The sequence below is a fragment of the Schistocerca cancellata genome, chromosome 3, assembly GCF_023864275.1.
Source record: "Schistocerca cancellata isolate TAMUIC-IGC-003103 chromosome 3, iqSchCanc2.1, whole genome shotgun sequence".
In the NCBI taxonomy this organism is placed as follows: domain Eukaryota; kingdom Metazoa; phylum Arthropoda; class Insecta; order Orthoptera; family Acrididae; genus Schistocerca; species Schistocerca cancellata.
Genome location: NC_064628.1, coordinates 707961977 through 707985401, shown reverse-complemented (window position 1 = coordinate 707985401; position 23425 = coordinate 707961977). Strand labels below are relative to the sequence as shown.

Genomic DNA, 23425 nt, shown 5'->3' with positions numbered 1-23425 from the left:
CCTATAGCAGGACCTGTCAATACAAACTTCTCAGATGGATCAAAGATTAATAACGTACACTATAAAACTTTAGTATTTGTTCATGGATATTTTCAGGCAGTGTATTATGATTTTGTTTATAGCTCTTGCATTCAACACCAAGTGTACTGTCTGAGTTTGCTACTGATAGTAAGGGACTACTGTAGGGAGAAAGTGGTGTTCCTACAATTGCCCAATCTAACATTTTCCTAATGTCCTTATTTACTGCCTCTCTATTGGTCCAGGGAATTGAGTAGTTGGCCCAGCAGTATGTTTCATGTTGTTTTGCTTGCATATCATATATGTAAACTTTGGTTATATTCAGTTTTTCAGTGAATATCTGTATTTGTACAAGAGAATACTGAGTTCATTCCTTTGTAGTTCAGCTAAATGTCCAGACTCTAGGATCTTGCCCTGTACTACTACAGTGACATCTTGCATGTCACTAATGTTATTGGTGCCCTTAGTGTCATCAGCTTGAGTAATTGAAAGATTACCTATTAACGTTGTTTCAGTACCCACTAACTTAACCTTTCGTTTTAATCAAGTCCAGAAGCAATTCTTTACTGTCCAGTTTAACACAGCATTTACCTAGAGAGAGGTCGATTTTTGCAAACACCCCCCCCCTCCCACTCTTGTACAAATTCTATTCCTGATATACAGCTGCCTGACAGTGTCTTCACTATGAGCAACAAGCTCTTAAATGCTCCATTTTCTGTAAAAATTGCCATCTTTGACTGTCAGCTAACATTCTACAATCCAGCACATTTATTGTCACCCACTATTCTGCAGTTCTGAACTGGTAATGCGGGAGATGCATGTATCCCTCTCACAATTTACTTACATCATTTGAGGTAAAGTACATTTGATGATGCATCTGTGTCTGTAATTACTATGGTATGTACATCACCTACTACAACTGCAAATTCACCTTGAATTACAGTATTATTTTCTTCCTTACAGCAGTTCTCAGCAGAAACTAACATGTAACACTTATCATTACATCTGATCAAATTTATCTGTTCTGTAGTATTCCCTCCTGCGCTATTCCTGATCACTTCTTTCTTCTTCTTCTTCTTTATCGTCGCCTTGTCCCACGTCACGTAGGGTCGGCGTTGCTCTTCTGGATCCTTCTCCTCCATAGTACTCTATCCATTGCCTCTTCCTTCTTCCATCCTTTCTCCCTTAGGTCCCCGGATATCTTATCCTTCCACCTCATCTTCGGTCTTCCTCTCCCTCTCGCTCCTTCAATCTTTATATCTTCAACTCTGTTTCCGATATACTCTTCCCCCTTTCTCTGTAAGTGTCCGTACCACCTTAGTCTGCTCTCTTGTATCTTCTTCCCAATGGGTCCCACTTTCACAGCTCTTCTAACAAATTCATTTCTAATCCTGTCCTTCCTCGTTACCCCACACATCCACCTCAGCATCCTCATTTCCGCCACTTCCATCTTTCTTTCCTGGGCTACTGTCATTGGCCATGTCTCTTCCCCGTATTTCATAGCAGGCCTTACCACCAAATTGTACACTTTCCCTTTCAACAAAATGCTCACCTTTTTGTCACACAACACTCCACTCATTTTCCTCCAGTTGTTCCAACCGCAATTTATTCAGTGTTGTATCTTGCTTTCCAGTCCTCCGTCCCTCTGTATGTACGGCCCCAGGTATTTAAATCTGCAGACCGATTTCAGCTCATCATCCTGGATCTTGCAAGACCTCATCTGCACATCCTTCAGTGCTAAATATTCTGACTTTGTCTTGCTAATTTTCATTCCTCTTTCTTCTAGTGCCTTCCTCCAATCCTCCAGCTTTTCTTCAAGTCTGTCGATGCTCTGCTCACAAAGAACCACATCATCCGCAAACATCATATTCCATGGCGGTTCCTTCTTCACATCTTTCACCAGCACATCCATAATCAGGTCATAGAGGTAGGCACTAAGCGCAGACCCTTGATGTAACTCTACTTTTACTTGAAACTCCTTTGTCATGCCCTTACTACTTCTCACCTGTGTCACTGTTCCTCTGTACATTTTCTTCACTAACCTTTCATACTTCTCTGGCACGCACTGCTCTCTCATGCTTCTCCATATTTCGTCCCTTGGGACCCTGTCATATGCTTTCTCCAAATCAATGGAAGCCATATGTAGATCGGTTTGTAGCTCCCCGTATCTCTCCACTATTCGCCTTAAAGCAAGTATTGCATCAGTCGTTCCTCTTCCAGGCATGAACCCAAACTGTTCTTCACACAGCACACTCTCCTTGCGCAATCTTGCCTCTATAACTCTTTCCCGTATTTTCATTCTGTGTGTCATCAGTTTAATACCTCTATAGTTACTGCAGTCCTGCGCATCACCTTTCCCCTTAAAAATATGGGAATCAGTACACTAGTTCTCCACTCGTCTGGCATCTCCTCCTGTCACCAAATCTTCTTCATTAAATCCCAAAGGAGCTCAATTCCTTTTTTACCGAGACACTTCCATACCTCAGCGGGGATCTGGTCTGGGCCAACTGCCTTCCCATTTTTCATCTTTTCAACTGCCCGTTCGACTTCATCTCTACTTATATTCATCGTTAATCCTTCGTTTGCCCATCCTTTCTCAGTTTTCACTCTTACATTTTCTTCATTCAGTAATTTCTCAAAATAATTCAACCACCTTTGGATTATTTTTCCATGGTCATGCAGAATTCTTCTTGTTTCATCTTTCATTTGTTTTATTGCTGTTAGATCCTTAGAAGCTTTATCTCTTGATTTGCCTACCTGTATCAGTTGTCTCATATCCTGATTTTTCTGTAGTTGTTCATGTGCCTCCCTTACTGATTCAGCTTTAGCTTTAGCCACGGCTCGTTTTGCCTCCTTCTTTGCACTTTTTATGCTTGCCCATCCTCAGTACTTCCGGACATATCCCACTTCCTCTTAGCGCTTTCTTTTCCTTCACAACCTTCTGCACCTCTACATTCCATCACCATGCTTCCTTATCTTTTGGCATCCCTCTCCCAGATGTTAACCCAAACACTTCCTCCCTGGTCTTCCTTATAACAGCACTATATGTTTTCCACCACTCCTCCACACCCTCTGCCTTTACCTTTTCCAGTACTTTTTCACTAAACTTCTCTCTCAAATTTTTATCCTTTAATCTCCACCACTTAATTTTCCTTTCACATTGATTCATGTGCCTCTGAGTTTTACATACTTTCATCTCACAATCCGCTGCAATCACCTTATGGTGTGTTGCTATTGTAAGTTTGTTACTTTAATTTGCTATGATGAAAGCGGTACTGATGGACAATGAAAGCGGTTTAAAAGCTGTGAGCTGTCTGGGGAAGTTAACCTTGCATTACTGCGCAACTGCTTCACCAGGTATCCAGTCTAGCTTACCAAATTCCCAACGAGACTAACATTAATTATAATCTTTTAATAGTCCTACGACAACTGGTGATATATATATATATAAAAGTGAATTTAAATAAAAAGAAATAAATCAGTTTATATTTGGAAATTTATTTTAACATTGATCATTGAAATTTCAGCATATTAAACGTGAGTTATAACTGAGCTGGTGCCTTATTTAGGACTGTGAAAATGTGAGTTTGCAATCTTACGGAACACATCAAATATGGAGGCAAGATTGGGAGACTGCATACAACACTGCATTCATAAAACAACACACAAAGAACGTTGAAACGTATGCAAGAGAAAGTTAACCACTACCAACAGATTCAAATTTTCACCCAAAGAAGATACGTTCATAGCACAATCCTGTCCGTCATGTAATTACCACACACTGGTATACTAAATTCATATTAACTCTGTGAAATCTTCGCGAAAAGAATAGCTGAGGGCTACTTTGATGATTACACCACTTGCTTCACGTGGTCAACTTGGTTTACACAAAGAGTGTAACTCCACAATAATTTTGATAATTAAAATAAATAAGATCGAAAAGTAATTTACAAAATAAAAACCTCGAACTGGTTACTAACGTCTTACTGTTAACCTGACGGGTCAAACAGTTATATAAGCATGTGGTACTGGTCTCGCAAAGTACACCCCACGTGGGTTAAACATAAAGAAAAGTTGCTATATTGAAAAATATTGTCAAGACGAGACGTTATAATCACACAAACATTCGCTTTTAAGATTGATCTTAGTTAGAGTTACTGATCAACGCATGGTTCCACTTTACTCACAAAGTAGTGACAAAGCAACTACCGGAAAATAATCTGAACTTCACACGAGAATTACACTGCGCTGCAATTTAAGATAACATTAGATATTTTAGAGCTAAACCTGAAATAAGGTGATTAAATTTTCAGTTAGGCTGAACTTAAGAAATCCATTGTCCTACGGACTTAGCAGACACGCGCTTAGCCGGAGATCTTACCACTTCAGACGCTCGCCACGGACCGACTGACTTGCGCTCCTACCGAGCGTGCTTCCCAAATACAAAACGGAAGTGGCCAGAGGGGCAGCTTCCTATACTAACATGACAACGGATGGACAGAACCATACTAAGGATAGAAACCTCTTTGCTTTTAGAAAGCATAGCTACCTGTTCCGACGTTGGTCCTACTGTTCTCTAGCAGACAGCCTTGTCTGCTACCCTCAAGCATGCAACTAGAAATACATTTGCTCATTCATCCTCTCACACAGAAGGGAAGGGGGATGACAGTATCTTATAATATACAGTATATAAAAGAAAGCGGATGTAGGTTCCGTATGAGACTGTGTGACATGAATTACATATAAACTGTGTTTTAAAGTGTAGTAGTGTGACAGATCGTTCTTGTTTATGTGTAAAAGTAACACGTTCCACTACTCAGTCTCCTCCCAGATAGTCAGAAACGCCACAGTAAATTTAGAAGAGGAATTTATGCCGTAAATGACAATAGATTTAAGAAATTAAACATGAAAGGAATCCAACAGAGACCTTTCATAACCCCAACGCTCCGGGAAAAGACTGTGCAGGGAATTTTCTGGCCATGCTAGGACATTCCCAAGCAGGCTTCTCACACCCTACTTAAACCAAAATTGTAAAGAAAAGGCAAAAGGTCACCAGCTACTTGCTAAAACACAATAATTTCAACAAATCTTTAAAATCTACTAATTTCAAACAAAAAAAAAGAACACAATCTGTGACACCTATTTAAAAGATAGTGTAGACCTAATTCGGTCAGCAAGTAAAAACAATGGTTCCTGTGTCATTAATATGAAAACAATTTCTGGTTGTTACCCTTATGGAGTTCACCAGTATTTGCTCATTGCAAGAGCCAGCTGATCACAGGAAAATTTATGACTGTTTATTAACAAGCAAAATTTATGAAAATAGCAAAGGTGCCACAGCAATTAAAAAAGACCATGAAATAATATCAGTATTATAAAGCAGAACATTATAATGCACAATCCACAAAAGCAAAAAAATTGATAAGAAAAAAACATGTTTTACAAAGTGGTTATCGCAAAAAACTTCTGTATCTTATAAAACTAATAATTTGTAGAATTAAAATAACTATGTGGCACTAATTTAATCACTCTACTATATTTCAATTAGTTAGCAAACAATGATCACTGTGTCGTTATACTGAGACCACAATTAATTATGTGACTGTTACCCTTAAGGGGTTCCTCACAATAAATATGCCCCATGCAAAGGCTAATCGATCACAGTCCAATGAGAATGAATAGCAATCTGACTGATAAACGAAGCAATGCCACTTGAATGAATTTACAAAACAAAATAACACAAATCTAATACATCACACAAGAACAAACATTGATCAATAAAACAGTACAATAGTCAACATCTAAAAAAAAAGAAACCAATAAGTAAAACACCTGCAAAATACAAGAGTCAAAGTCTAAAAAAAAAACAATAAATAGAACACCTGCAAAATACAAGAGTCAGTCTAATAAACACCAATAAATCGAACCCCTGCAAAACACACGAGTCAAAGTTTCTGTGACAGCAACACACGTATATGCATTGAACTAAGAACCGTATAATCACTGTTCACTGACACACTCAGTAGTTCCACTGTTCCGAGGCACAATATAAGGGGAAGGGGGGGGGGGTTCGTCGCCGCAGCTGTCAGTAGGGATTTTTGTCCATCTGTTGCGTGCAATCCCGCCGTCTCTGTCCTCTCATGAAGTTTCTCTTGGTGGCCCGTGTCACGTACATCTCGATTTGGTTCTATGTTTGTGTTGTCAAATTTGTGCGGTATCCTCGTTTGACACGCCAGGTTGATATTCCTGGGCAAGGATGACACTTAATGGCTCTTCTTTTGTGCCACCCTTAGCGACCAGAGAACATCGAACCATGATTTACTGTCGCTTGACAGTAGGCATCCGTCAGGAAATGTCGATAGGCGTCGTTGACGTCTGCAAGTTTCTCTGGACAGTACCTGTCAAAAGGCTCCACGCCCCTTGTGTTGTTTCACCGCGGCCATCTCGTCACGGTCGCGTGCGTGTGGTGCGTTGCCAGCAGATGGATTTCCACGCGGTGGATCGCTCGCCCATCTCAGGTCATCGCTTCCAGGAAGGGTCGCATGGGGCGGCCGCCCATTAGCTCCAGGTGCAAGGGAAAGTGTTTGCCGCGTACCCTTCTTTTGTTGTCGGCTGCGCTCCCGAAGTGGCCCGGTTGACAGCGTGTCCTGCTGGGAAACCCGCCAGTTTACAACTAGTCCGGCTGCTCCCGCTGTCTCGTAAGAGTTTTGCCGGTTCGCTTTCACGTTCTCAACTGCATTCACAGAAATTTTTCATCATCCTTATGTGATTACAAAATGTCATACATAATACCACTTCGTATTGTCTTTTACAATTTTTAAGAACAAAAGTGAGACTTAATTTTTTTTTTAAATTAAAAAATTAGATGAATCGACAATATAAAATAAAAGTTAAATGACTTGACAATGAAAAAAAATAAGAATTAAATGAACTGACAATATAATATTTAAATCCACATCACTAATGTGGTTCACTTGTGTTTTAATAAATCAAATGCCACTTATTAATTCACTAAAATGAATAGGGTTATGCCTTGCGCAAGTATAGGTCAGGAGAGCATAGGGTTCACATGTTATTTACACGCACACAAGCACACCTGTTGTCTATTCTACAAACTAACTACCCATAAACATGCATTACTCAAAATTTTACTTCAATCCACTACTAGTTAATCCAACAAGCTACTTCAATGCTACTTCAACAAAGTGTTTACACCACTACAACATTGTTCTAATTCGTCCTCTTCTTGACGCTCGCGGCATATGTCTTGTCACATGATAAATATGGAGAACTTTCCTTAAACATACACAGTAAAAAGAACAATGGTTATTTACACGCAAAAACTTTTATACCAGTTGACACACCTGATAAGAGACTCGCAATTATACATCTATCATACTCATATGTTTATACATAAAACAGTAAGACAATTTCATCTAAAATTACGTTATCACAAGAATTAATCACGCAGATGACTCTGAGAAGGGTAAAAATATTTTAATTATACAGGTTATACTACATTTTCTTACCCATTTTGCTGTGATTTCGTTCCTTCTTTAAGTTACCTTTCGCTTCCAAATCAGTTTTTTTGCCTGTGGTGGTTATTCTGGATTCATATCTCATGAATGGCAAAATTGTGGTCTCCTCTATTCTTAAACCAAGCTTTCCTTCGGTCCCATAATCAAAATTATTTAATCTTCCTCTACCTTCAAGAGGGAAAATTTCCTCAGTACACATCATAGGCTGCAGTGCATCCCGCACCAGCGAAAACAGTAAGCTGTAATGCTCACAGCATCAGCAAAACACATAAACGTCGCTTTTCTGGGACAAGTATTAACGCAGAATAATTTTTCAGGCTTTGGCTCAACATCAATCAAGACTACCGAAAGGATCCATATTTCTGTTCCATTCTCCATTTGCTGAAAAAAAACTACTCGTATTTGACTACCACAATAATATTTCAGGGCCACGTAAATTACACAAACTACAATTCTTCTTTCACCTTGAAGGGAATCAATATACTAACGAAATCCACAGACAGCACTTTACACACTCATCTATAAAGAACAAAAAATACATATATCATCAATATTAACATATCATCGCATATTGGGAAGCCAATGGTTAAACAATCGTATTATCGCATCCTGTTTTCAAGATTCTGAACTTACTCATTCCTTTCTCAGAGTTCTCCTATTTTAAAATATTCATACAGCACGCATACTATAGTAAGAGATCCTCATTTATACTGACAGATATAGAATAGTAATAGATAGATAGTAGCACTGAAAGCAGAAAATCAGAAACAAGGCTACTAACAGCTGGGGACCTGGGTTTGCCAGACCCATAATACCCACAGATTGGATATTCCCCTGAGTTTTGCATTAATTCAACACAGATCTTGCTTCCCTCAGGAGCGACTCTTTCCAATTGACACAAAAAAACATAAACAGCATTTTACTCGTTCACAAAGAAACCTTTTATCTTCACGTTTGAATCAAACTAAATCCTAATTGCACAAGGAAAGAAAAAAAATTAAAACGTCACTTCAATCAATCACATAGAAACATCTTTATCATTATTTTAACCAACATATTATTCAAAATGTATTTATCACAAATGTAAACTAATCAATTGTTTCTCTTCACCGTCCTCTCTACTCCTCACTGCCCTTTCTACTCAATGTATGGTTTTACGTTTGACACATGGTGTAGTCCTTTTGATTTCTTTGATCGAAGAGTTTCCACTTCTATGGCGTTTTCATGGGGAATCTTCCTTATCCGATACGGGCCGTTAAAGAGATTAAAAAATTTCTTGCAGACACCTGACCGTTTGTTAGACAGCTTGTGTGATCTGATAAGAACTTTTTGTCCTACATGAAACACTGTTTTACTCACGTTTTTCTTATACGCCTTGACTCTGGCTTCTGCTGCACGCTTGATGTTGCATAAAGCTAAGTCAACAATTGCGTTCCGGCGTAGTCTCGGCTCTAGTGGCCAAGGCACCACCTCTTTGATTTTGCTTGGGGGCTCCTTGTTTTTTAGCACAGTGATTGGCGGAAGCTTTGTTGACGTATTAGGCAACTCATTAATTATGTTCTGAAATCCTTTTAGGTGTGTGTCCCACGATCGGTGATCACGACTGCAGTATAACCTACATAATTTTCCTAATTCACGCTTAATACGCTCACTGGGGTTCGAGCTGGGGTGAAAGATATATATATATATATATATATATATATATATATATATATATATATATATATATATATATATAGGTTTAATTCTTCTTCTTCGAAGCATCCGCTGCCAGTATTGCGATCTAAATTGTGATCCATTATCCGAGATAACCCTTTTCACGCTCCCAACTTCATGCAGAAACTGCTTTGCAAATGCAGTTGCCACTGCCCTTCCTGTGGCTCGCTTCAACGGAGTCAGACACACAAACTTGGAGGTTAGCTCCACCGCTACGAAATCATATGCAAACCCTGCTTTAGATCGTATTAGTGGCCCAAATAGATCCACGGCTGCGAGGTCACAAAGTTTGCTTGGTATTATCTGGTGCAATGATGCAGCATAAGTCACTGTGGCCGCCTTTGCTCGCTGACAAGGTCCGCACACTCGAAGTACACCACGAATACGCCGTAGCATGTTATTAAAATAGCATGTCTCTTTCAGTTTTTCACAACATTTCTGTGCTCCGAAGTGACCATAACTCAAGTGTATGTACCATATAATTTTGTTTACGAGTTCCTCCGGAATCACCAACACCCATCTGGAGTCGTCCGGGGCTCGTTTCTTGAATAATATTCTATTGCGCACTAAGTAGTACTGGCGTATTCCTGCATTCTCCTTATCCTCCCACTTCTTCTTTATATCTTTCAATACTGCGTCCTTATCCTGTTCGCCTGCTATACTCCTTAAAGAGGTGGTAACAAAATTCTCGAACGCTACATTCTGTAAGTATAGGATGCTAAAATTATTTTCACCCAGTTCCCTTTCTTCTGTGTGAACCAAACCTATAGGAATGCGCGATAAAGCGTCAGCAATTACATTTTTCTGTCCAGGAATGTATTCTACAGTGAAGTTATATTCCTGTAGGTATAGTGCCCAGCGTCCTAGTCTCCCATGCGTGATTTTTGTGCTCATAAGAAATTGGAGTGCACGATGGTCAGTGTACACCTTGGTGGTCCTCCCAAATAAAAAATACCTAAATTTTGAGAATGCCCAAACTATCGCGAGTGCTTCGAGTTCCGTCACAGAATAATTTTTTTCACATCGAGAGAGCACCCTGCTCCCAAACGAGATTGTTTTACAAGTTGTAATATCATCATTTCCTTCCGTTTGAAACAGTACCGCACCTAATCCTGACAAGGAACTGTCCGTCATTAAACAGAATTCTTGTGTCAGGTCGGGATGCACGAGGATGGGAGCCTCTACCAATGCCTTTTTCAATTTATAAAATTCATCCTGTGCCTCTTGATCCCAGACCCACAAAGCGTTCTTCCCTGTTAGTCCACATAGACGGGGTGTACCAAGTACACTAAAATTTATAAATCGCTTATAAAAATTACACAGGCCTAAGAATGCTCGCAACTGTTTTTTATTTGTCGGCATTGCACACTCCGCTATCGCCGCAATTTTCTCCGGGTCAGGTTGTATTCCATTTGCTGAGACAATATGGCCTAAGAATTTTATGTTCTCTCGTCCGAACTGTGACTTATCTAAGTTGACTGTTACATCTGCCTTCTCAAAAACATCCAGTAGTCTGTTCAGAACGTCATTATGGTCCTCCCACGACTTTTCCGCAATTAATATGTCATCCACGTAAATTGTCACTCGCTGTTTCAAATAATCAGGTAAAATGCTATTTAATCCCCTTATAAAAGCAGCTGATGAGACGTTTAGTCCGAACGGGAGACGCCGGAATTGGAAACAATTTCCGTAACACAGGAACGCTGTATATAATCTGCAAGATGGGTGTAGCACGATTTGCCAAAAACTCGAACGGAGGTCGACAGATGATAGTACCTTTACCCCGTGGAAACGTTGTAAGAGTTCCTCAAGGCTCTCAGGCCTGTCCGTTTCCGACATAATAATTGTGTTTATCCGTCTCGAGTCTAGTACCAAACGAACTGAGTTGTCGCGTTTTGGCACGACAAGCAAGGGTGAGTTGTACGAGCTTACTGCCCGCTCAATTATTCCTTGTTCTAACATCTTGTTTATTTCCTTCTCCACCTGGGCTTTATACGCCACGGGAATAGGGTATGGTCTAACAGAAAACTTCTGATGGTCACGTACTCTGAGTTGGTAAGTAAAACCCTTAATCGCCCCCGGAGTCTCAGAAAATACCCGTTCATGATTCCTAAATAGGCAATACAATTTCTCCTTTTCCCTGTCCGTGGTTCTGACACCCGCGATGCTCTTTCTCAGTGCATCAGCAAAAGCAACATCTTTCTCCTGCTCACCAGACGTAGAGCACGACTCACTTACATAGTTCACGAGTAGCTCCAGTCTGGGTTGCGACTCGGTTTGAGCTTGAAATTTTAGGCAACTAATTTCTGATTCGGTACGTAATATGCATTCATCAAATACTAAATTAACTGGCTGATCCCCAACTTGAACTGTCATTACTCCTCCACCCATGTCAATTACTGCATGGTGGGTATTCATGAAGTCATTTCCTAAAATCATTGCCACATTCAGCATTGGGAGCACAAAGAAATTGTACTCAAACTCTCTTCCCTGGCAGGTAAAATTAAGCCGAGTCTGCCTTCGGATTTCTATGCTCTTACCGTAGATTGCGCCCTTCACCTTTATTCCTCGCACTTGAAAAACGGGCCAAGTCCCAGTCCCTTCGCATTTTTGAAATGCTGCCTCGTTCACTATCGAGAAAGGGCTTCCAGTGTCAATGACACACTTAAAACATATTTCGTTTACTGCAACTGTCACGACTGGATTTATTCCCGAAATTTTAGCACTCGTAGTTTCTTGCAACAAATCCTCTCTAATATCTTCCCTCTCTATATACCGTATGCACTCCTTTGCCATGTCGTTCATTTGTTCCGATTGGGCGCCTTCTGCGCTGATCGTTTGTCATTGCCGGTTTTGTTCATTTCCATTTGCTGGATTATGTCTAGGGTTAGCTGGCCGAATTTCAACATCATGAGGTGCTCCGCCTATAGTCCTATTCCCACCGTGTTCACCGTAGTATCGATTCTGGTTGCTGTAACTGTTCCGTTCACGATTCTGTCCACGTCCTCGATCATCTCCGTTGTTCCACCTGTGTTCGCGACTGTTACCCCAGTTTCTATACGGCCTGTCCCGATTATTGTTCCGTTCGCGTCGCGACGACCAGTCACGCCGTTGATTAGTACTACGGCCACGACTGCGATCGCGCTGCTGTGCCCCGTAATAACTTCGTGCCTGATTAGGCGGGCATTCTGCTGTATTATATTCCAACTCTTGGAGAAGTGTTTTAAACGTTTCCACGTCCTCTTTGCATCGTCCCACAAGAATGACGTGCCGCAAGTGCATCGGCAATTTGGTGATGCATATCCTAATTAGTTCCGCAGGCCCGTATGGGTCGTATAAAAATTGATTTGCCTGCAGCATGTGGTCGAATAGGCGTGCAGGGCTGCCGAAACCAGACTGGTTCAAATTTGGCAGCATAATTATGCCATGTTTGACCCTGTCTTGTGCCGCTTCCGACCAATAGGCGGACAGAAAGGCTTGTCGAAACTCCCGAGTGGAGTTGCAGTGACGCGCTGCCGACCTCATGCGAATCGCCGGTTCGCCTTCCAAATAGCCACACATATATTCTATCTTATGTGAACTTGCCCAGTCGGGGGAAGACAAAACTCAAATTGCTCGAGCCATGCACGTGGATGTATTCCTTTTTGCGAATTTCGGAATATCTCAAACTTTCTCACCGTAAGGAAATGTTTGAAATCAAATCCCCGCATTTCCTCCTGGCGAGGCCCTTGTATGTTTCTGTTCATCTCATGTCTGCCCCTCAAAATACATTCTTCCCTGTCGTCAAAATCTCCCACGTGGCCGGAGTCCCTCTCTGCACAGTTCGTACGGCTATTTTTAGTGCTATTGGCGAGTTCGGAATCACACGCCATGCGGTTTTCCAGATGCGCCACGCGTTCTTGTAATTCGCCTGTTACAGCTTTGTGCTGCCTGTTCACTTCGAACTGTCCCTTCTGAAATCTAAGAAGCGAACGCACTTCTTCGGTCTCTGCGGCCACTACCGGTGTAGTATTGTTCTCGCTTTCCGTCAGCTTCATCGTGCCTACAATATCCGCTAATGCCGCAATCTTATCAGGTATTTGTCTCTTGTCCTCCGCCCCAGTCTGCTTCAATTGTTCTACTTGCTGTTCCAGCGCGTGAATCGCTAGACTGTTCCTCGCTATTGTGTTGCTAACGGATGTGGGACAATGCGTTTCCGCCTCTTGGACCCTCGAGAGTACCTGCTGGTGTTCCCTTTGGCATTCTTCTCTCAGCGCTTGGAAATTCCTAAGTAGCTGTTCTTCGCTCTCTTTAGATTCGGCATCGCCACTCCGCTTGCCCTGTTCTAAGGCTTGCAGACGGTCATCGATTTGTTCAAATGTACGGCCTAATTCTTTCATAATATCACTTTTTATTTCACTTGCCAGATTGTTTATTCTTTGTGAGATATCATCGGACACTCTCTGCATCGACTTGTCGACTTTATTTGTCTGCTGGATTAGCTTTTTGTCTATTTGTTCGCCTAGCTCTCGGATCGATTTTTCTGATTTCTGCGTCATTTGTTCGCCTAGCTCTCGGATCGATTTTTCTGATTTATGCGTCATTTGTTCGCCTAGCTCTCGGATCGATTTTTCTGATTTATGCGTCATTTGTTCGCCTAGCTCGCGGATCGATTTTTCATATTTATGCGTCATTTGTTTGCCTAGCTCACGGATCGATTTTTCAAATTTCTGCGTCATTTGTTCGCCTAGCTCACGGATCGATTTTTCAGATCTCTGTGCGTTTTCTTTATTTTGTTGCAATAAGGCTTTCATGAGTTCTGCCAAATCAATTTGGTTAGTAGGAGGCAAATTTATTTCTGGCTCTGCTGTGAGCCCGTTCGTCCTGTTTTGCATTTCGTCTGAAGTATTTCCCATTGTATTTTCGGAACTGTCCGACGCATTAACATTCGAAATCAAATTATCCCCTTGGTCCATGTTGCTTAAGTTGTCGGACCGCTTACTTTTAGCTTGGTTACGTGTCTGCATTAGTGCAATTTATACCCGGTACACGACACACTAATCAAAATAAATGTGTCCCCCAAAAATTATAACAGTCACACAAAAGATACCCAACCTAGTACGCACTTTTTCACACGCAAAACAAATTTTTATCTTTGATGGAAACAGTGGAATTTACAAGCGAGAAAAAAAACACACACACATATAAAACACACAAATATAGAAAACAAAACAAGACAAACAACACAACGCCGATCAACAACGCCGTGAATCTTTTGAAAGTCTGCTCGGAAGCAACGCAAAAGATGTTTGAGCGCTGTAGGGAAAAAAAATTAAGATTATAACACGCTCACAATCTAACGTTTCAGAGATTCCAGAGTCTAGCGGAATCACAGAACAGGGTCACCATGTGTAAGTTTGTTACTTTAATTTACCATGATGAAAGCGGTACTGATGGACAATGAAAGCGGTTTAAAAGCTGTGAGCTGTCTGGGGAAGTTAACCTTGCATTACTGCGCAACTGTTTCACCAGGTATCCAGTCTAGCTTACCAAATTCCCAACGAGACTAACATTAATTATAATCTTTTAATAGTCCTACGACAACCAGTGATATATATATAAAAAAGTGAATTTAAATAAAAAGAAATAAATCAGTTTATATTTGGAAATTTATTTTAACATTGATCATTGAAATTTCAACATATTAAACGTAAGTTATAACTGAGCTGGTGCCTTATTTAGGACTGTGAAAATGTGAGTTTGCAATCTTACGGAACACATCAAATATGGAGGCAAGATCGGGAGACTGCATACAACACTGCATTCATAAAACAACACACAAAGAACGTTGAAACGTATGCAAGAGAAAGTTAACCACTACCAACAGATTCAAATTTTCACCCAAAGAAGATACGTTCGTAGCACAATCCTGTCTGTCATGTAATTACCACACACTGGTACACTAAATTCATATTAACTCTGTGAAATCTTCGCGAAAAGAATAGCTGAGGGCTACTTTGATGATTACACCACTTGCTTCACGTGGTCAACTTGGTTTACACAAAGAGTGTAACTCCACAATAATTTTGATAATTAAAATAAATAAGATCGAAAAGTAATTTACAAAATAAAAACCTCGAACTGGTTACTAACGTCTTACTGTTAACCTGACGGGTCAAACAGTTATATAAGCACGTGGTACTGGTCTCGCAAAGTACACCCCACGTGGGTTGAACATAAAGAAAAGTTGCTATATTGAAAAATATTGTCAAGACGAGACGTTATAATCACACAAACATTCGCTTTTAAGATTGATCTTAGTTAGAGTTACTGATCAACGCGTGGTTCCACTTTACTCACAAAGTAGTGACAAAGCAACTACCGGAAAATAATCTGAACTTCACACGAGAATTACACTGCGCTGCAATTTAAGATAACATTAGATATTTTAGAGCTAAACCTGAAATAAGGTGATTAAATTTTCAGTTAGGCTGAACTTAAGAAATCCATTGTCCTACGGACTTAGCAGACACGCGCTTAGCCGGAGATCTTACCACCTCAGACGCTCGCCACGGACCGACTGACTTGCGCTCCTACCGAGCGTGCTTCCCAAATACAAAACGGAAGTGGCCAGAGGGGCAGCTTCCTATACCAACATGACAACGGACGGACAGAACCATGCTAAGGATAGAAACCTCTTTGCTTTTAGAAAGCGTAGCTACCTGTTCCGACGTTGGTCCTACTGTTCTCTAGCAGACAGCCTTGTCTGCTACCCTCAAGCATGCAACTAGAAATACATTTGCTCATTCATCCTCTCACACAGAAGGGAAGGGGGATGACAGTATCTTATAATATACAGTATATAAAAGAAAGCGGATATAGGTTCCGTATGAGACTGTGTGACATGAATTACATATAAACTGTGTTTTAAAGTGTAGTAGGGTGACAGATCGTTCTTGTTTATGTGTAAAAGTAACATGTTCCACTACTCAGTCTCCTCCCAGATAGTCAGAAACGCCACAGTAAATTTAGAAGAGGAATTTATGCCGTAAATGACAATAGATTTAAGAAATTAAACATGAAAGGAATCCAACAGAGACCTTTCACTATTCCTTCACCGTATATGACCTTAGTTTTTCGCACCTCCCCACTATTTTTCTTCTACATAATATGTAATCAATTTGGCTTTTATTTTCGCCACTCCTGTATGTTATTAGTTTTTCTCTTTTTCTTTGAAAGTAGGTATTCGTAATCACTAGATCAAAGGCCACTGCAAACTCCACTATCTTTTTTCCTTCCTCATTTCTCTCGCCATACCCCCATCCTCCATGCCACCTCTCTTCCCCACCTTTCCTTCCGCCAACATGACCATTTAGATCTCCTCCGACTATCACTCTTTCATTCTCTGGTATTCCAACCATTACTCCATCCAAATCTCTCCAAAATGTTTCCTTCTCATCCTCCGAACATCCCGCTTGTGGTGCATAGTCTGTCAGCACTGTTACCATTTCTCCGCCAAATATCATCTTAACATACATGATCCTATCATTTACTCTGCTGACTTCACATACCTCTTCTTGAAGCTCTCTGTGCAAAATAACTCCAACTCCATTTCTTGATTCCGGGCTTGCACTACTATAAAGTAGCTTATAGCCTTCAGCTAAGATCTTTGCCTTATTGCCCTTCCACCTTCTCTCTTGCACACACAAAGCCTTTATCTTGATGGCAAATTATTTTGCTTAGTTACTGTTACATGGATGATTACTTTTGATAACTTCAAAAAGTCTCAGTGGTTGGTTTTGTGTTCTCCAGTTCGGATGATTGTTATTATTTTGGTTCTCATTGTGATTTGAAGTCCGTGGACCACTGTTCTGTGGCACACTATTCTGTTACTTTGGACATAACCTTTCCAAGCATCTTGTGCAGGGGTGGGGTTTGTCGTTGTTGCTCGTTCATATAGTCTCTCATTCATTGTCCACCTACCTCAGTGCAGCTTCCTTACGACGTCCCTCCACTCTGCAGTAGTAGATACTCACTAGGCCGTGTAAAGCAGTGTTGATGAAACCATGAGCTAATATCTACCACACAGAGGCCTTGTAACTCAAGTTGCGAATCAGTTCTTGTAAGTTCATCTTAACAAATTTCGGGTGATGGGGAAATGCAGTTTACCTGTAGTAAGCCTTTGGAAATTTTAGTAAACTCGTCTTTTATTCTTAAGAAAACACATAAATTTGCCATCAAGTCCGAATTTACTATATTCATTGCTCTATCACTCCCATTTCACAGTCTGTCCAAAATGTTCTCACACGAAAAAAGCAGCCAGAATATCTACCAGTCTGATCCGATTAATGTTAGATCTGACAGTCACTGACCCACTACTATAGCAAGTTGAAACTTTGGTCGTATCAGTGATCTTCACAGTTAGAAGTGCTCGCCCGAGAATTCCATAAAGTATATGGAATATGCCATGCGGAATTTCACTAACACCGAAATATCACACACTCATAACACATCAGTCACTTAATCAAATTGTCATCAAAATGTTCGTAACTTAAACTGCCTGAGTCACGACACTTCCTAACAGCAATGAACTCAACAGTTCTTGATTTTACAAGTGATTTTCTCTGTGACATTTAGCATGATGTTACACATATGAAGGTTGGCGAGCGACTCCCTCGATGCCACCCCACTCTATGCATATCTAACTTTCTGCACATGGGAACAGCTTAATTTCGATTGGCTAATGGTTTGAATGATCCATCAAAATGATCCTTCTAGATCATTCTAGTGGCAAAACTTGCCTGAGCCAATCTCTAATCAGAAAATCATTTACATCATTCCAATGCAAATTTCTAATATAATATTTAATAAAATAGACCAAAATGTAAAATAAGCTTTAAATTAATTTATAAATTTATTCCACTCGAACTTCTATTCTGGCTGATTTCTTACAAAAGCAAGCACACATCGCCATATGTCATCAGCTTCATGGTTGCACCACGACTTCTATTCTGGCTGCTTTCTTACAAAAGCAAGCACCCATTGCCATATGTCATCTGCTTCATGGTTGCACCACAATCTTTCCACAATTCAATTTCATGCGTCTTTACATAAAATAGTATTCAGTTTTTACGTATGTCCCACAGACACTCGCTCATTCATTCCCCTGTATACACACAACAAAATAATAAGCCAATAATAATTTTGAATGACTTTTTTACACTACGAAATTGCAGTGTAATTAAAGTTTTGAAAAGAAAAATTCCAATTAAGTGATTTTATACACTGACAATTCGGGTTATGACTTTAGATGATAATAAAATGCAAACTGCTAATGTTCCTAACTGAGTTTTGAAACATGTGTCGGTTTTTGGACGTTTGAGTAATTTTCTCAGTCTGTGGAACGATATGAGATAAAAATCTGAAATTTTGACAGGGTTCATTTCTTAATAACAAAAGATGGTATACCAAGTTTGATCAAAATCGATTGATAATTACCATAGTTTATTTAGATTTGTAGGGGGTATGAATTTGCATTCTGACTAGATGTTACTTGAGACTGTTCTCAAGTCTAGTAGCATCAGCTGCACTGTGAGTCATAGCAAAGACACAATCCTGCAGCCACTGAGCTACACGGCTGCATGCTTTACTGCACTGAATATTATCCCATAATAACTTGCTATGCTACAGTCTCACCTCATAATGTTATTATTATGGATACTGTTATTATTTCGGTGTGCAGGATTGTTCTATGTGTTTCAAATGTATGCAACAATTTTCATTTCAGGTTCCAAGGCAGGTTCGCCTTGAAAATTCGCATTATGTCTTCTATTGATATTGTGTCATCCCAATACTCAGTTTTGTTTAAGCACTTTTCAAAATGTTTACGTAATTTTTCCTACTTGCTGTAGTGAACTTCTCAGGAATAAACTTCTGTAAGTAACTCCTCTTTAACGCGATGAGACCAATATTTGTCAAGATAAGCTCTTTCAAACTGCTCATACATTTCACACTAACCTGTAATTTCCAATGCCAGAGGGCACCACCATATTGAATATGTGAAGCCACAAGTTTTATCTTCTCAGTGTCTATTCATGTTCTGGGCAGCACCACTCAAAAACTCTTTATGAAAGTTAATGGATGAGGTCCTAATTTCTTATTGGGTGTATTCACTTGAAACTGACAATGCTTTAGAAGACTTTCATGCATCAATATTCTGGATAAAGAATTCGCAGCCCTCGTCTCGCACTACAAGTAATTTGTATACAGATTAGGATCATGGTTTACTTCCCCATACAACATTTCAAGTTGCGGTGAAGCGAAGTATTGATTGCTGTTGGTGGCTACCGCTGCTGGAATCTCACACATAACTGCTTGTAGTAGATAGCTCACTTATTTAAGTGAGCTTTCACACCTTGTTTCCATTTCGGAAGGTCATGTGTTAACATAGATTTCAACTGAAATAATTCTGTTTTGGCTTCATCGTTATCTTCTTTATGATTGGTCAGAAGATGTGCACATGAGGTTTTTTCTTACTGTACGAAATTTGCTTTTTAACGTATCACTAACTTGGCCATCTTTATGAAGCAACCAGCTGACAAATTAGATATTAATTCTATCACATTGTTTAGTTAAACATTCGGTAACTTGTTCATATTTGTTATATAACGAGGTAACAAATTCATCTTTCATCTGGTTACAGTGGGAAGATATCTGTTATACAGTACTCTGTAACGCAGGCTGGGTATCTTTCAATTCTTTAACATCAGATTTCATTGGCATTTCTCATTCTGGTAAACTTTTACATGCAATTTTGTAATTTGCTTACTCATTCGTGACTGTTTCTAGATTAGCTTTCAGTCTAGTAACTTAAGCATATTGCTCTTCTACTAAATGCTTACAATATTCACTCATTTTCTGCTACATACATTTATTAATCAGCACAGTTTGCTCAAATGTTCGAAGTTATCGTTCATTTGCTGTTGAACTGCTGTTCTTATTTGTACCATCTATTCAGCAGTAACTGTTTAAAATTTTCATTCAACTGTTTTTGAATACACGTACTGATGTGTACCATTTCTTCCCTAGCAGGATGGACAGAGTTTTTTTGTATCATTGTGGCTAGCATATCACAACAAATGGATCTGCTGTGGGGGACATGACAATACAATGTCTTCTTCAGATTCCACTGGTAAACGTACATTATCCACAGCTAAAGTTGTTCCTTCGACTTCTTGATCAGGAATCTGCCAATCTTCCCAAACCTGCATATCATCCTCTTCTGCAATTACACGAATTTTGCCGACTTTACCGATCTACATTGCGTTCTCAAATAAGTTATTAAAATCAAAATATTCACGTTTCATACAACAAACTCATTACACAAAATATAATTTTCTGATTCACTAATTCTCTAAAAAAAGAAAAACAATCCAGTCGCACTTTGACATTATGTCATCACTTTAGCAAAACTTCGCCATCTTGTGTCATATCTTTCAATTAAGATTTCTACTAAATAAAACATCGCACGCTTTTCTGATGAAATAGTTAAAAAGATAACGAGTACATGACCATACGGTTTGGCCATCCTATTTTCAGAGCACAAACATTTTTCAGTCATAGATTAGGTTTCCTGGGATCTACTATCACCTTGTTTCTTGGATTCTATATGATGTTTTTTCTCCCTACCTTCTCCTATTGTCTGAAACAGGTTTTTATACACGAAACAGACGATACATAATACAATTCAAAATATGAAATTTTACAAACTAAATATGCAACACAAAATTTTATTCCTGCTTTTAATTGGCTGTTTTAGACCAAGGTCGCCAATTTAATGTCACTGCATCTCTTTAAATGAATTTTAATTATGTAAAATAACTAAGAAATGAAAATATTAACTTTCTATTAATTCTGAACTGAAATAACTAGCACTGACAGCAACGTTAAAGAAAACTGGGGCCTCTTTTCATGAAACATAATTTGTTCGATTCTATTTTAACGCTGTTATGTAAATTATTAAACAAGCTCAGAAGCAACTTTACAATAGCTATGGCTCGCAGTTAGTTTGAAAGAAAGTTGTTTTGGTATTCTGTAAACTGACTGTGAAATTTAATGTTTTTTTTAAGAATGTGGAGTATATCATCAGATTACATAATGTAAAAATGATTCAAGATTCTACCGGAATTTAAAGACAAAAGATAGCTTCACATGAGATGACACTTCAAAATTACATAGAACGAAAAATAAATAAGTAAATAAAAATAAAAACTTCCATATTTACTTATTCCAAATTACTAATCTTGTAAGGAATATATTTGTAATTCAAATGAAATAAAAACTGAATTTAAGAATGTATTTTCGAAGTAATTGACATTACATTTGGCCATCAAACTGACTAATCTATAGTTATGACAGAAAAACTAAAAAATATCCATGAACATATACTTTTATATAATACATTTAATTACTCCCAGAATAAGATTAAATATTTATTCTCCAGATAAGAGTTAAAGCTGAACATCCAGTTAAATTAACAATAGATCAAACAAAGTGAACAAGCAAATTAAGTAAAAAGTGAGACTGATGACCCTAGGATAATGATTAATATGGTCACTTCTGTCAATTATCTTTGTCTGTTTAAAGATTGCATTTATGGTTATAGCTTTTCGTTTGCACAATTTACAGTGTCAGTTTCCACACATTTACATTAATAAAATTCAGAGGAAAAAAACTGTAAAATTCATCAGTAATGCCACAATGTGATAACTTAAAAACACAACCATCTGGAGATTTCACTTCCTGTATATTATGCGGTTTTTTCTTTGATCTGTGTTCCGAAATCTGAAGAACTACTCTTCAGTCTTTGGGAAAGGGTAAGACGGCGACACATGTGAAACAATTTTCGCAATCAAACATTGTAACACATCACTATAATATTTACGATGGAGTTTGTGTTATCAACTGCTCCATTCGTCATCTTGTTACAGCAAAGCAACATTACAGCACCACATATTGTAGTGAGTGCACGTTAAGGTATCTTTGGGTGTCAACAGTTTGCTTTGGTGGTTCTATAAAGTGACTTAGGTGGAGCATAATGTTTGCTTGGAGGTGACATCTAACATATAAAAAGACATGGAGGATTATATTTTATGATAAGACAGTTGGGATTGACTGTTTAACATGCATGACCTCCAACGATACACAAAACATTTAATTATGTTGACGTGTTTATTAACGATTTCAGTGATTTAAACTTTGAAAATACGCTGTTTTCCTCCTTTTTCAATGTTTTTGGGCATTCTGTGACATAAGTACTCATTATAAAATTACTAGATTTGTCATGATGGACATGGCTGAATGCTATAGATACTGGTTTGGCCAGCCAATTCTACAGTATCTGCTATCAACATCCAAGACTGCAGCACACCACCCTGATTACCTTGATATCTGATAACAGCAGCTCTTCCGTTTACAACTGGGTGTAGATGCCAAGAAACAGCAAGAAGATGAAGAATGAAGATTGCAACCAGTCACAACATAGCAGCAGTAGGAAACCCGGAATGTGAAAAAAAAATGGTTCTGAGCATTATGGGACATAACTTCTGAGGTCATCAGTTCCCTAGAACTTAAAACTACTTAAACCTAACTAACCTAATGACATCACACACATCCATGACCGAGGCAGGATTCGAATCTGCGACCGTGGCGGTCGCGCGGTTCCAGACTGTAGCGCCTAGAACCGCTCGGCCACTCCGGCCGGCTTCCCAAGTCTTGTGTGATCCGTATCTGTCTGTAACTTAGAGCTTAATGAATTACAGTCATCAGAAAGCACATTTGCTCTAGGGGTTACAGTGACTGATGTTCTGTGCGACAAACATCAGCGTATCGTTCCCCAAGGAATGTGAAACAAAAATAAACCAACAACATCAGGAAAAGCCTCTGGGTTTCTCCAACAGGACTGAAGTTTTGCTATTTTTTATCTTAGTTAATTTTTGTATGCAAGTGGAGGCTTTGCTGAAGAAGCTCAACAACACAAGCAATACTAAACAGTTTTTGAAAAATTAGTGAACTAGAACTAAATGTTTTATGTAACATTACTGGCTGAGATTACTTGAACACTAGATATGGAGAAAAAATTTGTGTGTAGAGTTTAATATTATTTTGCTAGACAG

General features: G+C 39.2%; 1 non-coding gene across 1 annotated transcript; it reads right to left on the bottom strand.

The window, feature by feature from the left end:
* Positions 1-23022: 23022 nt before the first annotated feature.
* On the bottom strand, positions 23023-23149 carry LOC126178699 (small Cajal body-specific RNA 8). The gene has a single exon (XR_007536573.1). It is a non-coding gene; the product is annotated as a small Cajal body-specific RNA 8 (non-coding RNA).
* Positions 23150-23425: the final 276 nt, after the last annotated feature.